Source organism: Bos taurus, chromosome 10 (genome assembly GCF_002263795.3).
Source record: "Bos taurus isolate L1 Dominette 01449 registration number 42190680 breed Hereford chromosome 10, ARS-UCD2.0, whole genome shotgun sequence".
Classification (NCBI taxonomy): Eukaryota; Metazoa; Chordata; class Mammalia; order Artiodactyla; family Bovidae; genus Bos; species Bos taurus.
In genome coordinates this window covers 17,056,315-17,070,662 of record NC_037337.1, presented here as the reverse complement: position 1 = coordinate 17,070,662, position 14,348 = coordinate 17,056,315, and the positions used below count along the sequence as shown (strand labels likewise).

Here is a 14,348-nt window from a genome sequence, read left to right as displayed (position 1 = left end):
AGCAGTCATTCCCAAGCAGGGATCATCAATAATCTCTCTCTTCCTCTGTCTCTTTGACGTTCATTTTATGTTAGTATTTTTAGATATTGTCCACATTTTTCTGATTTAATTGGTGCAGGTTTGAGAATGAGCGATAACGTGTGTTGTTTTCAATAACATCTCCTGAGCCACAGACTCTAATAACTAAAAGGGAATGACTTTACACCAAGGGTAAAACACTCATTGCCTTTGAGTCCAGGCAGGTACCATAGTTGAAGCCGGTGTGGTGTGGACTGGGGAAAGAAGGGACAGTGAAAACCTGAGAGTCCACACTCCCCGAGAGACAGCAGGGCAGCCTCAGCCCCAGCCGGCTGTCACCACACAAGGCAAACCCAAGGTGGCTGGCTAGATATTCTGACCTATATTGAGAGAAGTTAGATGTATGACTTTTTTGATGAACCTCATGATTGAAAAATATTTGCCAGGAATTCCCTGGTGGCCCAGTGGTTAAGAATTTGCCTGCCAATGCAGGGGACATGGGTTTCAATCCCTGGCCCAGGAACTAGGATCCCACATGCCACAGGACAGGAAGGCCTAGGCGAGTCACAGCTACTGAGCCTGTGTTCTACAGCCCAAGCTCACAAGAGAAGCCACGGCCATGAGAAGCCCACGCATCTCAACTAGAGGGTAGCCCCTACTCGCTGCAACTAGAGAAAGTCCACACACAGCAACAAAGACCCAGCACAACCGAATAAATAAATACAGGTATTTGCAACTAATTTTTTAAACTGGATTTGTCTCCAGGCTATCAGCCTTGGTCCAATCAATAAACACACACACACACACCTGTGGATCCAGTTTGGTCCATGGGTCATGGGTTTGCAATTTCTGCTCTAGATACCAGAGTTGGGATGGGCGGAGGTGGAAAAAGCACCAAAAGGGACCACTAGAGAGCTTCTCTGATTAAGATGAGGGTCGAGGAGGGGCACTGAGAAAAAAAGCCACTGAATTCCTCCTGGTGAATAATTTCTCCGCAGTCTATTTCCGAAAGAGCTGTAATTCGGGCTCTGAACAACCTATGATTTACATCCCAGCCGGTGTAAAAGATATTGTGCTGAGCCTTCCGAGTGTGCTCTGTGTGTTTGTATAAATCTCCCTACTCAAAATATCTCCCACAGTTGACTGACAGCCCGTGTAATTTAGCAGAAGGCTAAAAATTAAAATCTTCGAGCCTGCTGAGGGAGAGAAAGAATACAGTAACACTACCGCACCGCCCCCTCGCCCGGCCCGGGCTCGGCAGATGCCAGGGCTGTTCATTTTGGAGACGGAACAAAATATTTGTATTTAGATTTATTAAGTCATTATTCCACCATTTGTTCCAATGCGCTTTATTAAAACCAGATCTCATCTCTGTTTTGAAAGTATTACCTGATTTACATAAGCCGGTCCCAGCCCTAATTACCGCTTCCTTTCGTGTCTTTTCATTTCGAGGGAGCTTTGCTCTCCCCTCCTGTTTTTGTCGCCTGCCTTTATGGCCCATATGTCTGCCTTGAGATAGCAAGAATCTTCAACCTATAAATAGACGGTTCAGAACAGCCCCGCTGCCAGTTATCTGTCCACACATCAACATTACCATAATTGCAACAGTGAATGTGTAATCTCTCTAATCACACGTTCCAGTCGGAAAACTGGATTGGGTTTCATAAATTGTATAATTTGAGGCTTTCCTGAGCTAACCACTGGGTGGGTAGGCTGCTGTGGGTCATCCAGGGCTTGGCCGTGCCCCGCAGCCTGGCCTGGCCACCAGGGTGGCAGAGTGACATACACACCTGTGGATAATGGTAGTGCTACCCTGGCTCTGGAATGAGGATGTCTGGGGAATAGGAGAAGCGTAACTTTTTGAGGCCTATTGAGAGGCTGGCCCTTTGCACAGGCTCTTTTCTGATTTTCCTTCCATTAACCTTTTAGGGAAAATACCATAAACACTTGCTTCTTACAGATGACACCAAGGCTCTGAGAGGTTGAGTGAGTATCTGAGGGTCACACAGTAAACAGCTGAGACTCAGATGCATGTCTGAGATTCCATATGCCACTCTCGGTTAAGCAGCTTTCATTTACAACACAGCACAGCTGAAGGCTTCAGTGGATTCCATTTTTTGTTCCTCCAAAGTGCTTTCATTTCTGTCATTTTAGCTAATCCCCAGGACCAACCAAAGAGGTTTTTATAGATAACAGAACTGAGAGGTTAAGTACACTGTCCAGGGTCACACAGCTTGTGAAGTAGAACCGGGATTCCAGTCTAGGCTGGCTCCCACACTTTTGAGTGTTATTCCTAAAGCTTCCACAGCCCAAGTGCTGACTGGGGGTCTCTCTTTCCTCTTGCAGAGCCTTTGTTTTCTTTGCCGGCCTCTCAGAAGGATGCTGTAATTGGCTTGATGTCAGCAGACAGAGCCCTGGAGACAGGTGGAGAGAGAAGAGCAGCCGGCCTTCTGCCGGCACCCCAGAACCCCTGGGGACAACTCTCTCTCTCAAGCCTGGCGGGGGCCCAAGGAAACTGCCTCTGAAGCCCTCCACAGAGCTGCTGGGCCAAGGGCTTCTCTTGTTTTGTCTCAGGAGCTTCCTCTGGTCAATGTTATTCAAACTCAAGGTCTTTGGAGTAAGATGAGGAGGCTGATGACACCCTGATAGATGGACTGTTCCCCACAGACAGAGCGCCACTCAGGCTGTGCCTGGTAATTGCGCAGCTTTGCAAAATTTCAGATGTCTATTAGCGGCTTTAAATTGGGCGCTAATCAAATGATGGCCTTGTTACCGGGACGCTCCTTAGGGCCTCCCTCCCTCTTTCCCCCTGCCCTGTTTCTCTCAAAAGGAACTGTCTAATTCAACCCATTTAATTTTTCCAGATGAGGAAACTGACACTCAGAAAGGGGTAGAAACTCAAAGTGTAAGTACGTCCCTAGTTCTTTTTGTGATGGTTGTTGAGCTACGTGTGTGTGTGTGCCCTCACACACACACACATACACACACACACACACACACACACACACACACACACACACATCCCCCTACATTCCATCTCTCCATTTGTTAACTGGGTCTCCAAGCTCCTTTACCCCATTCTGAAGCACTTTAGCCAGCATTTTAGGCAAGAAGTTGGAGCCCAGAGTTTCCCTCCTCCCAGCCCTGTCCTTAGAGTGTCCCCAGGCCCCCAAGGAGTCAGAAAGCTTAGTTTTGGGGACTTCCCTGGTGGCGCAGTGGATGAGAATCTGCCTACCAACGCAGGGGACATGGGTTCAATCCCTGGTCGAGGAGGATTCCACATGCTGTGGAGCAACTAGGCCCACGGGCCACAACTATTGAGCCTGTGCTCTAAGGCCCGTGCTGCACAAGAGAAGCCGCTGAAAGGAGAAGCAGAGCACCGCAACGAAGAGTAGCCCCCACTCGCCGAAACTAGAAAATACCCCCTGGGAAGCGACGCACACCCAGTGCAACTAGAAAGAAAGAACTAATGAAAAAAAGTTTTTTAAAAAAGAAAACTTTGTTTTCAAGTGACTCTGTCATGGCCTCTGACCCGTGGGTGACCCACCATGAGCTTGCCCTCTATCTCTGGGCATCAGAGCCTGGCCCAGCAGGTGGAGATGAGGACTTTGTACTCCTTCACTTCCCCTGCACAAGGTCTCTGAGCACCAAAGACAGTCCCAGGAACAACTGGGATGAGTGAGCCGACCCCTGAGCTGGCCCCCGCCCAGGAAATGGGAGGGAGTGAATGGATCACTGCTCTCAGAGTATGGTCCGCAGACCGCAGCAGCAGCACCTGGGAGCCAGTTGGAAGGGCAGATGCCTGGGCTCCAGCCGGCCCTGGTGAATCAGAATCTCAGAGTGTGTGTGTGTGTGTGTGTGTGTGTGTGTGTTGGGGGCCTGTTTCAGCAGGTCCTTTCGTGTTTCAGTGCGAGTTTGAGAATGGTGGGTCCTGATCAGCTGATGCCTGGAGATCCTTCCCAGATGGAGAGTCCTAAGAGTCCATTCTCCCTGTGATTGTTCAGGCCCATCTCACACATTCACACCTTACCATCCTCAACAGGATGACTTTCTCCCACCACATGTCTTCTGTAGCGTCTTAAGAATAATGCTCCTCAAGTGCTCAACATGCTGCTTTCTGTTCTGTCATCTCCCCCACTGGATCCTGAGCTGCTGCCTCATCTTCAGGCTCCACATCTCCCTGGAATGCCTGGCGCACAGCAGGTGTGCAGAGCATGTGTGGGTGTGCGTTAATTGCACTGACCACTGGGTCCCCAAGAAACAGGCTCTGTGGCTGACACTGTTGTTGTTCTGGACTCTCAGGGAGACTCTGCCTCATTTTACAGCCAGCAAGGCTCTATTATCATTTTTCCTGGAGTCAGACACAACTGAAGTGAGTTAGCAGCAGCAGCAGCAGCTGGGGTTCTGAGGGCTGGCCCCACAAGAATCTCTCAGGTCACAGCAGGGAGCTCACCTTTCCTTCCCTGTTTCCCCTAGTGCCCACCTACGCCTGGCTGAGACCACCCAGTTGAGACATGTCAGGCTGGGACATATTAGTCATACCTGGGGGCAGCTTAGCTCAGCCTAGAAAGATGCCTGTGGTGACATCCTACACTGGTCCTGACCCAGATCTGGAGAGCTCATCGAGGGCTCATGAGCCAGTTCCCTAGGGGAGGGGAAGGGCTCCTCCCCTCTCTGAGAAGTGACCAAGCAGTTTGGGGAAGGGGGGCCTGCAGTGCCCTAGCAAGCCTGGTCTCCTCCAGGTCCCAAATAGGTTCACCTCCTCCAGGAAGTCCTCCTTGGTGCCCTGACCCAGGAGGCAGGAGAGGTGGGTTTTCTCACGTGCCCCCTCCCCACACCCCAGCAAGTTCCTATTCTTGGTGCCTCAGGACCTCAGAGTCATGTGGGATTGAGACTTACCTGCCTGGGGGTGAGCAAGTTGCCCCCGTGGTTGGCCAGTTCCACATCCTGAAAAAGAAAGTAATAAAGCTGGAATGCCACCCCAACCCCCACACCTCCTCCGCTTCCCTCTCCCCGTTCACCCAGGTGGTACTCACATCATCAGCTCCCTGTGCCTCTGGGGTCTCCCACATGCTCTTCCCTCTGTTGTGCCCCCTTCCCCCCACCCCCACCCCCCACCCACTGCCTGAAGCATTTCAAGCACATCAGCCAGAGCTAGGGGCTGGGATGGCAGGGGTGGGAAGTGGGTGAGGGGGCTGGGGGCAGGTGGTCCAGAGTGGGATGGAGTATGGAGGACACCTGTCCAGTGAAATGGTATGGGAAAATAAAAGATAACAAAAATCATGCCCTGCCATTAAGCTGCTGTGTGACTTTGTGTGAGCCCCTTGCCCAGTCTGGGCCCGTCAGATAAAAGAAGGCTTGGGTTTTCTATGGCTGCAGTAGTCTCCTCTCATCATAGGAAACAACTTGGAGGGTTGTGTGTACATGTGTGTGATTCCCCCAAGAACATGTGGGGCCCACCTAACCACATTTTGCTTCACGTTCTTTGCTTCCATCCCCAGAATGTGACCTGCTCAATGAACTACTTCGAGTCTTCTCCCAGTGCGTGCTGGGGGTTGGGTCCTCTGCTGAGTTCCATTTCCCACCAAGAGGCTCCTCCCCTGATTGGCCAATGCTTAACAAGGATTAGCCAAGTGTGCGAAGAGCTCAGGGGGATCGTCCTTCTTAGATGGCTTGGAGAGCCCCCGTGGGCAGAAGGTACATCCCTAGGGTGCAGGCTGGGAGGCGGAGATGGCAGAGAAAGCCCTGCTGGCTTCTCTGGCAGGTGCAGCCAGAGTGGTGTCTTGTTACCGAGTCTCTGAGCTAGCCAGTGCACCTCTGGAATGTGAACAAGATAAGTCAGGAGATTTCCTGTTGACACTTGTCCTGGAGAGAGGGTCCGGGCTTCTGGTCTCAAGTTGTACAACACTTGGGCAGGTTGGCTCCGCAGGAGTCCCTGGTGCTCACGGGGAGGGGGGGCCTTGTATCAGCAGAGCCAGGCCTCCCCCTGCCCCCCACCCAAGGTGCAGGCAGGATTCCTGGTGGTGGGCCCCGGGGGGTCGTGAGGTGACCCGGAGCCCCTGTTCCAACCCTCTGCAGGGGAGCCCTGGCCGTGGATGATGCAGACCCAGATCAGACTGCTGGTCCCGTCCTCAGGGAAAGGCCTAGAACAGGCAGCCCCTACATGAGGCCCTACTGTGTGCTGGGCAGTATGTGAAGTTTTCCCACACTCCCTTTTATCCCTACCATACGACTGAGAGGAAAAGGAAAATGAAATAACTTGCTCTGAATTACAACCATGCCCGTCTTTTGCCAAAGTCCGGGGCCCCAACCTCGGGTCCAACGTCCCATCCACAGGGGCGCGTGCCTGGCCCGAACTCCCTCAAGAGCTGACAGCCTCAAATATGACAAATATTTGACAAGTATGCCTCAGCTCAGTGATTCAAGAGGCGGCCAAGTCTAGATCAGGGGGTCTGACGAGCCCAGTTAACTCCGGGCATCCTGCGGCCCTGGCAGGGAACATGCTCCCGCTTACAGCTCCTCCGTGGTGGTGGTGGTGGTGGCCAGCTGGCCGGGTGACTCAACAGCCTGATTCCCACAATCTGGGAGGGTGAGCGCCCTCCCCCAGAGTCAGCTTGGCTTTGTTGGCATGTCTGGGGGTACCTCAGCAGCCAGCAGCCCGCCCCCCAAACCCATCAGCACAGCCCTGGGGCTCGGGCCAGCCTCCCCACAGCTCAATCACGGTGCTTGCCCTCTTTCTCAGCCTGCTGCCCTCTCCCCTGAGATCAGAGGCCACTTCTAAATTCCTCTGGCCACCTCAAGCCTCCCCTTGGCCAGGCTGTGGTGATTTCCTTGGCTCCAGCCCCAGAGCCCCCATCCTGCCCCCAAGAAGAGTTCATCTCCCAGAGTAAACAGCTTGCTTGCCAGGCTCCGGGCCCCCACCCCCAATGGTTTAGAGCAAGTCCTGTGTAAAGAGAGGGCTCAGGCCCAGCGGGCGCATGGAAGCCAGAGAGGGAAGTGGATCTTGGCTGGACTTTCAAACGGGATGTGTGGGAGGGCGAGATACGGTTAGCCAGTGCAGGTAGGGTGCAAGACCATCTGCTCCGTCCAAGAGAAACACAGCGCCACGCTGCAGCTCTCACCCTAGGAGGCGGCCAGCCGGAGAGAGCTGCACTGCGACCTTGAGGAAGGCTGTGACCCTGAGTGAAGCTGGCAGCTTTCACATCCTCTCCCCACATCTGTAAAATGGGCACAACTGCTCCTGCCGGCCAGGGTAATACAACACAACACACACAACTTTCTCTCTAAAGGGGCTGGCTGGCAGGAGGCCTGCTCCAAAATGCTCCAGACACGATTATTTCTTTCCATTCCGTGCACGAGTCCAACAGGCTTTGTGTAATCTTCTCATTTCACATTCGTCATTCTGGGAGCCTGTGGGAAGGGATGTACAAGGCACTTTGCAAACGGTGCCGAGATCTTTGTGCTGGGCGGGCGTTTGTGCTCCTGTCCTCCCAGCAACCCCCGGGGGAGTGGGCAGACCTCACCCATCCCCCAGACCTCCCACCTCAACACACATGCTTGATCCAGCGAGGAGCCAGAGGTCACAAACAGGAAGATCATTCCACAAATTAGTATGGCTACAGAAGCTAACTTTGTTGAGTCCTAAGTAAGTGCCAACCACTGGGGGTGGCACTTGGTAACACCGAGGTGCAGAAGTTCTGCCAGAAAGTCTCATGGGGCAGAGGTGGAGGAGGGTGCCTACATCCCAGACAAGTGTAAAACAGGCTGAAGAGAGGTGTGGCCACCTTGCCTAGAGGATTCTGTTTCAGTGAGAAATTAGTTCTGAGTGGAGCATCCTGGAGGAGGGCCCGAGGACTCTGAAGGATGAGCAGGAGTTTGCAGGGTAAAGTGAGAGAAAGGGCATGGAGGCCCCATGCCCTGGCCAACCAGGGGGCTAGGAGGCTCTTCCAGAACCTTCGGGCGTAGGGAGGAGCCTCGGTGCTCCTCACAGGTGACTCTGCAGGTATGGAGAGGCCTCTGGGGGACATCAAGACACACCCACCAAGGAGGGACATGTGTGAAACCTATGACCCAGCCTCAACCTTCCAGGAACTGGTTGGGTGAGACGAGGCTCACCCCTGGCATATTTCAAGAGCAGTGCTAACCAGCTGGGCTCCAGCTATGGGCGTGGCCTGAGAGATCAGATCTTCTTTCTCAGTGACTCTGCCGACCCCTGGACAAGCAGACCCTTGTACCAGGTGTGCACACTGATTCCGGAGACTCAGAGGCGTTCCCCTCCCCGCCATCAAGGAAGCCCCGCGATGATCCAACTCTTGTATTCTACAGGTAGGAAAACTTGGGGGGGAATGGACTCCCAGAGGTCCGCATGAGTCAGGGCAGAACTGGACTGAGACTGCTGGCTTCTACGGGTTCTCTCATGAGCACCTGGCTGCTGTCGCTTTCTCAATACATGTCCCTGTGCAGACGCAGTCTTCAGGGTTCATGATGGAAGGGAGCTTGCATTTTCCAGGAAAAACCTGCTCCCTCCTCAAGACTCCTTTCTTAGTAAAACCTTCTCACGCTGGTCCCCCATGAGCAGTCCTGCTGGTCAGCTGTATCTCCATAGCTCCATGGCAGGTCCCAGCATCCACCCAGGTTATACACAGGCATCCTCCCCCCCGCCCCCCAGCACTCTCCATGACCACCGCTGGCTGGATTTGACTCATTCCAATACAATCTTATCCCTTTATCAACAAGAGTCCACGCCCTCCTCACCCCGCTGCTAGGGCTATTACCACAGCTAATAAAATATTTCTAAAGCATATAAACAGGTGGCTTTTCTGCTTAAAATCTTGCAGAGCTACCCAGTGGCCTTGAAAATTAAGTTCATGCTGTCTATATGGTTTACAGGGACACTCGTGGCCAGTCCTATCTGCCCAGCATTGCCCCCACTTGCTTCATGCCCACTCCATCTCAGCAGTAGCTGGGCAAAGGCTCCTTGCTTCTAGATAATTCGTTTCCACCCATCTTTCTGTCCAGAGGGATGAGATGTGCGTGGGCCAGCTGAATACACTTTTACCTTAAGCTTGGCTTTTGTGTTTGGTTTTTAAATCCAGTTCCCTTTCGACAGAAACGTTCTCAAGTCCTCCTTTCTATTCTGGATTTTGGGAAACCCTCACACACAAGAGAATCATTTGTAAACATCCTTCCATGGTGGTTTCCTTCCATAGGCTCACACAACTTTTTTTATGTCGAGAGTTTTTCTGGGGCTTGAAATGAAAGTCATGAGAAAGGGTCATTATGAGCATCAATGTCTAGCAGTGTGCAGTGACCCATTGGCTGATGAATAAATAACGTAATCAAGAAGTTCAACCCATGGATTCATCAGGAACAAGGGCTGATATTCAAAGTCCCAGACAGTTCAGTTGGAAGAATAATAAACGCGCAGCTGAGATGGGAGTCTGGGACCCCCCCCTCCCCAGCCCCCGCCCAGGCTCTGCTTCATGGCAGACCTCACAAAAGCACAGCCCAAACGAGCCTCATTCCTGGGCTCTCATAACTGGACTTGCAGCTTTCTCGAACAACGCTCCCTGTGTTATGTCTGCAGTTTGTAGGATCTGATAAGAGACTGGATTCAAAGTTCAAAAGGGACCACACTTTGTAAATAGTTTCAAAGAGAAGCAGTCCTTATGCCTGGGAGGAGATACATGGTAGGAGATGAGACAGCCTTCAAGTTAGACAAGCTAAGGGGGAATCCCAGAGCCACTCTGTGGACCACGGCAAATTGCTGAATTTCTCCATCCCTGTCCTTATCTGCATGGTGGAGACCGTAATGAACTCACTTCCTTGGGTGGTAGTCAGTGATAATATGCAAATAAGCATATAGTCTGTGCTCAGTAAATAGTATTTGTGGAGGGGGTGATTGCCAATGAAACTGCTAAAGTGAGCAGAACAGCTTATCCATACTTGTTGAAGATAATTATTGGCAGAACGAGACCATCACTGTGACAACAAATGGTATAGACCAGGCACCTAGAACGGCAGTTCAGGACTCCCCTGGTGGCCCAGTGGGTAAGAATCCCCCCACCAGTGCAGGGGACACAGGTTCAATCCCTGGTCCAAGAAGATCCCATACGCCCAAGGGCAACCTTCATGCTGCAACTACCAGAGCCCTCGTGCCTATAGCCTGCGCTCTGCGACAAGAGAAGCCACTGCAATGAGAAGTCCGTGCATTGCAATGAAGAGGAGCGCCCACTCACTGGAACTAGCAGAAGCCCACACATGGCAACAAAGACCCTCATTTATTTATAGCCTAAATAAACAAAATAATAATTTAAAAAAAAGAAGAAGAAGAACTGCAGCTCAGAAAGGGAGACCTTGAGTCAAAGCCCACACAAGGACAAGTGGCAGATGCAAAGGGCTGATTATGGACCCCAAAGAGATCAAGTCCTAACCCCTAAAGTCTGTATAAAATTGACCTTATTTGAATGAAAAGGATAGGTGGAGGTATGATTAAGGACTTTGAGGTGGGGAGGTTACCATGGATTGTCCAGTGAATCTTCAATGCAATTCACAACTGTGTTTTTAAGGAACAGGCAGGACTTCCCTGGTGGTCCAGTGATTAAGAATTCACTTGCCAAAGCAGGGACACGGGTTCGATCCCTGATTCGGGAAGATCCCACATGCCATAAGGCAACCAAGCCAGTGCCCCACCGCTACTGAGTCTGAGCACCCTGAAGTCCATGCTCTGCAACAGGAGAAGCCACTGCAATGAGATGCCCATGCACGGCAACTAAAGAGCAGCCCCCAATCACTGCAACTAGAGAAAGTCCTCACATGGCAACAGAGACCAAGCGCAGCCAAAAATAAATTAAAACTTTTTAAAAAGAGAGATGGGGGAGACTTGATACACAAAAACAGAGGAGAAGGTGATATGAAGACAGAAGAGTGAGAATTGAAAGTGCTGGCATTGAAGACCAGAGTGATGGAGCCGTAAGCCAAGGGATGTTGGCAGCCACCCGAAGCTATAAGAAGCAAGGAACAGATTCTCCCCTGGAGCCTGCAGAGGGAGTGAGGCCCTGCTGACTCCTTCGTCTTGGCCCAGTGGTACTGATTAGGGATTTCTAGCCTCCAGAGCTAGAAGAGAAAAGCTTTCTGTTGTTTTAAGCCCCCAGGTTTGTGGTGATTTGCTACAGCAGCCCTAGGAAACTAATACACCCAGGGTCATAGATTCTAGCCTATTTTACTCACAGGAAACCTAGACTCAGAGAACAGTAGCAACTCACCCAAAGCCACACAGCATGTTAGCCTCAAGGCCAGGGCCAGACCGAGTTACCCAATCCCTGCCCCACTGTGCTTCCTCTTCCCTTGCCCAGCTTCCTCCCCCTAGGAGGCCTTAGACCCTTGCCCTGGACATCCTTGGTTGCCATAGTGATTTTATCTTTACTTACTGCTGCCCTTGGGTGAGACGAGCTAGTACCAAGTGCTGTCCCTGTGGTCACCAATGCCCCTGCCCAGATGTCCACTGTGTCACAGGTTGGGTTCTTTGGGAGAAGACTCAGAGTTTGGGATGCTGGATCTTTATTAAGGATCTACACCAGGGAAGGGATTGGGGAGGAAGTAGGATTGGGAAGGAGAATCGAATTGTAGTGCAGAACTGACAAAGCCTCCGCCAGCCCCGCAGGGAGTTGTCCAGCTAGAGCAGCCCAGACCCAACACTTCCATCTGGCTCAGTCACCAGGTGCCCGCTGCCCTGAGGAGGGCATGACCTCCACCTGGGTGGGTCTCTGCAGTGAAATCCATGGGGGGCCACCTGCTAACTGCCCTCCCTGCAGCTGGGCAGAAAAGCCTTCCCTAATGGAGGGCCGGCACGTGCAGACCACAGCCCAGCACTCCCAAGCATCCTACAAGCAAGGGCTGTATCCCAACAGGGCCTGGATGGCTTGCCAAACTGCAGCCCCACCCTCCCCAGTGGCCAAGACCCTCCCCACTCAAAATGGGATATGAGCACAGGTAGCCCAGATTCCACCGGGGAAGCTGTGAGAAATGTAGGCTGTTTTGGGCCCCACGGTCCATCTGAGAAGCATGCTCTATCCCAGGGGTAGGACGACTCCAGGCACCAAATCCAGTAAGCACCTGACTTCATAGGTCCTTTGCGCTAAAGGTGATTTTTGCCTCTTTTACGAAAAAGAACATGTAACAGAAACTGTATGACCCCCAAAGCCTATTCAGTTATGACGTGGCCTTTTGCAGAAAACTCTCCCCAACCTCTGCTCCAGAGGAACCACCAGCAGGGGAAGATGCGGGGTGCTGAGATCTCTCCCTGGAGCCCTCCTGGTGTTTGAGGCAGCCCTCTGCCCCTTCCTCCCACATCCTGACTTCTTTCCTTCTTTAGCCACCTCCTTCCCTTCTCTTCCTCCCACTTTCTTTGATTTCCTCCCCGCCCCTCCTGCCTCCTGGCTTTTCTGTTTCCAGGGTGTGTGTGTGTGTTTCTTTCTGTTGGAGCTTTCTTTCTGTTGGAGCGTGCATGTCTCAAGCTCTCTCTCACTCCTGTCTGAGACAGGCTTTGTGTCTGCACATCTCTGTCCGTCTCGCCCTGCGTCCCTCCCCACACTCCAACTAACGATCAAAAGCGTCTTCACCCTGCACCCAGGGTGGTGAGCACAGGCTGCTGTTTGGAGCAGTCGTGGGCACGGCAGGTAACCTCCTGTCTTCAGTCCTGCCACGTCTGCACCTGCTCCATGGGTGCTCACAGCTTCAGGCTTTCTCTTCTCAGCTCTGTCTGCACCATGGTCTCTCCTCGCCCCCAGATCTCCCTTCTCCACGAGGCCTTTAATCTTTGCAGCTTTTTTTTCCTTCAACATCCCCGATTCTCTTGTGAAATGCAAATTAATTAGCGTCTAATTACTCACCCGGCGCTGCATGTAGAGCCTTCTCTTGTTAGGCTCCTGTCGAACAGCTCTCTCATCCGCTGAGAACCGGGCCCATGAGGAGCAATTCCGGTTCAGGGAGGCAGACGGCAGTGAAGAGAAGGCCCTCCCCCCTGCCTCCACACTTTGTCAGCACCCACCTCATCAGTGGCTCCCAGAGACACAGCCAGGTCGGGCAGCTGCCCGCCACTCATCCTAATTGCCGGCATCATTCTGAAAATTGATGGTGCCGAGGTCAGTGAGAGGCCAGGAGTGAGACTGAGCCGCTGTCCTCAGGGAGGTGACCGTGGGGCTGAGAAGCCAAGCCCTCTTTGTGTAACAGGTGTTCCCTCGTGTGACCCTCCAGGCAGCAGGAGATGAAACAAGATCTAGTCTTGAAACTTGGACAGACTGAGTTCAAATGTGGGAGGTGAATGCCAGAGCGCCTGAGCCTATCCTAAGCCGTAGTATATAATCTCCAGTCCTGGAGAGGCGGCGGGGGCAGAAGGAAGAGAACAGGGCTCCACCAACCAATCCCTGGGAAACTTTAGGCCTGGATGCTCGAGCCTCACTTTCCTTATCTGGGAACTGATGAGAATGGGGCTAGCAAGGCGAAAAGAAGCCTCCGGCTGCAAAGTGCAGAGCATGGGCTGGGCGCAGTATAGGTGTTCCAATAAACGTCCATTGTATTTTTCTTTGCCTTTATGATCCCAAGGGGTAGATCTGTGCTGGATGGACCTGGAGTTGGATTTTTGTCCAGCACACAGCCCAGGTGGCTCAGTGGTAAGGAATCTACCTGCCAATGCAGAAGACGCAGGAGACATGGGTTCCATCCCTGGGTCAGGAAGATCCTCTGGAGGAGGAAATGGCAACCACTCTAGTATTCTTGCCTAGGAAACCCATGGACAGAGGCACCTGGTGGGCTACAATCTGTGGGGTTGCAAGAGTCAGTCACGACTGAGCAACTGAGCACGCACATACATGCAGCCCCCACCTTGGGTCCCTGGCCCACCCTCCCAGCCTCTCCCAGTACAGTCACCACAGTCACCCCCAGGAGCTTTGTCTATCCCAGCCAATCCTTACAGAAGTTGAAAGATCAGGCTTCCACCCACTAACTGGAAGAAAAAGATCACCCTCCACTGGCCTGAATTTGGGAAACTCAGCTCTGAGAGCTAGACTCCTGGAACCCATCATCCCAGGGCTCACCCACAGAGGCTCACCCTGACAGCCCGCAACCCACCTCACCATGTCCTGAAGATCCTCAGGCTTCATAGTCTGCATACATGGTCTGTCTGTCCCATTCCAGTCCCCTCTAGCCCCACTACCCTCACTTCAGCTGGCTTAGAGCAGCCTCACCTCTTCCCAGCTCTGATCACTTCCCTCCAGACTGAGCCCTGTTCCCCGCAAACCCCATTTCTGATGCTTATGGCTCACATGAGACCA

General features: G+C 52.5%; 1 pseudogene; it reads right to left on the bottom strand.

The window, feature by feature from the left end:
• The window catches only part of LOC112448542 (ras-related C3 botulinum toxin substrate 1-like), a 46,579-nt pseudogene extending 33,459 nt beyond the window's left edge, over nt 1-13,120 (bottom strand).
• Nucleotides 13,121-14,348: the final 1,228 nt, after the last annotated feature.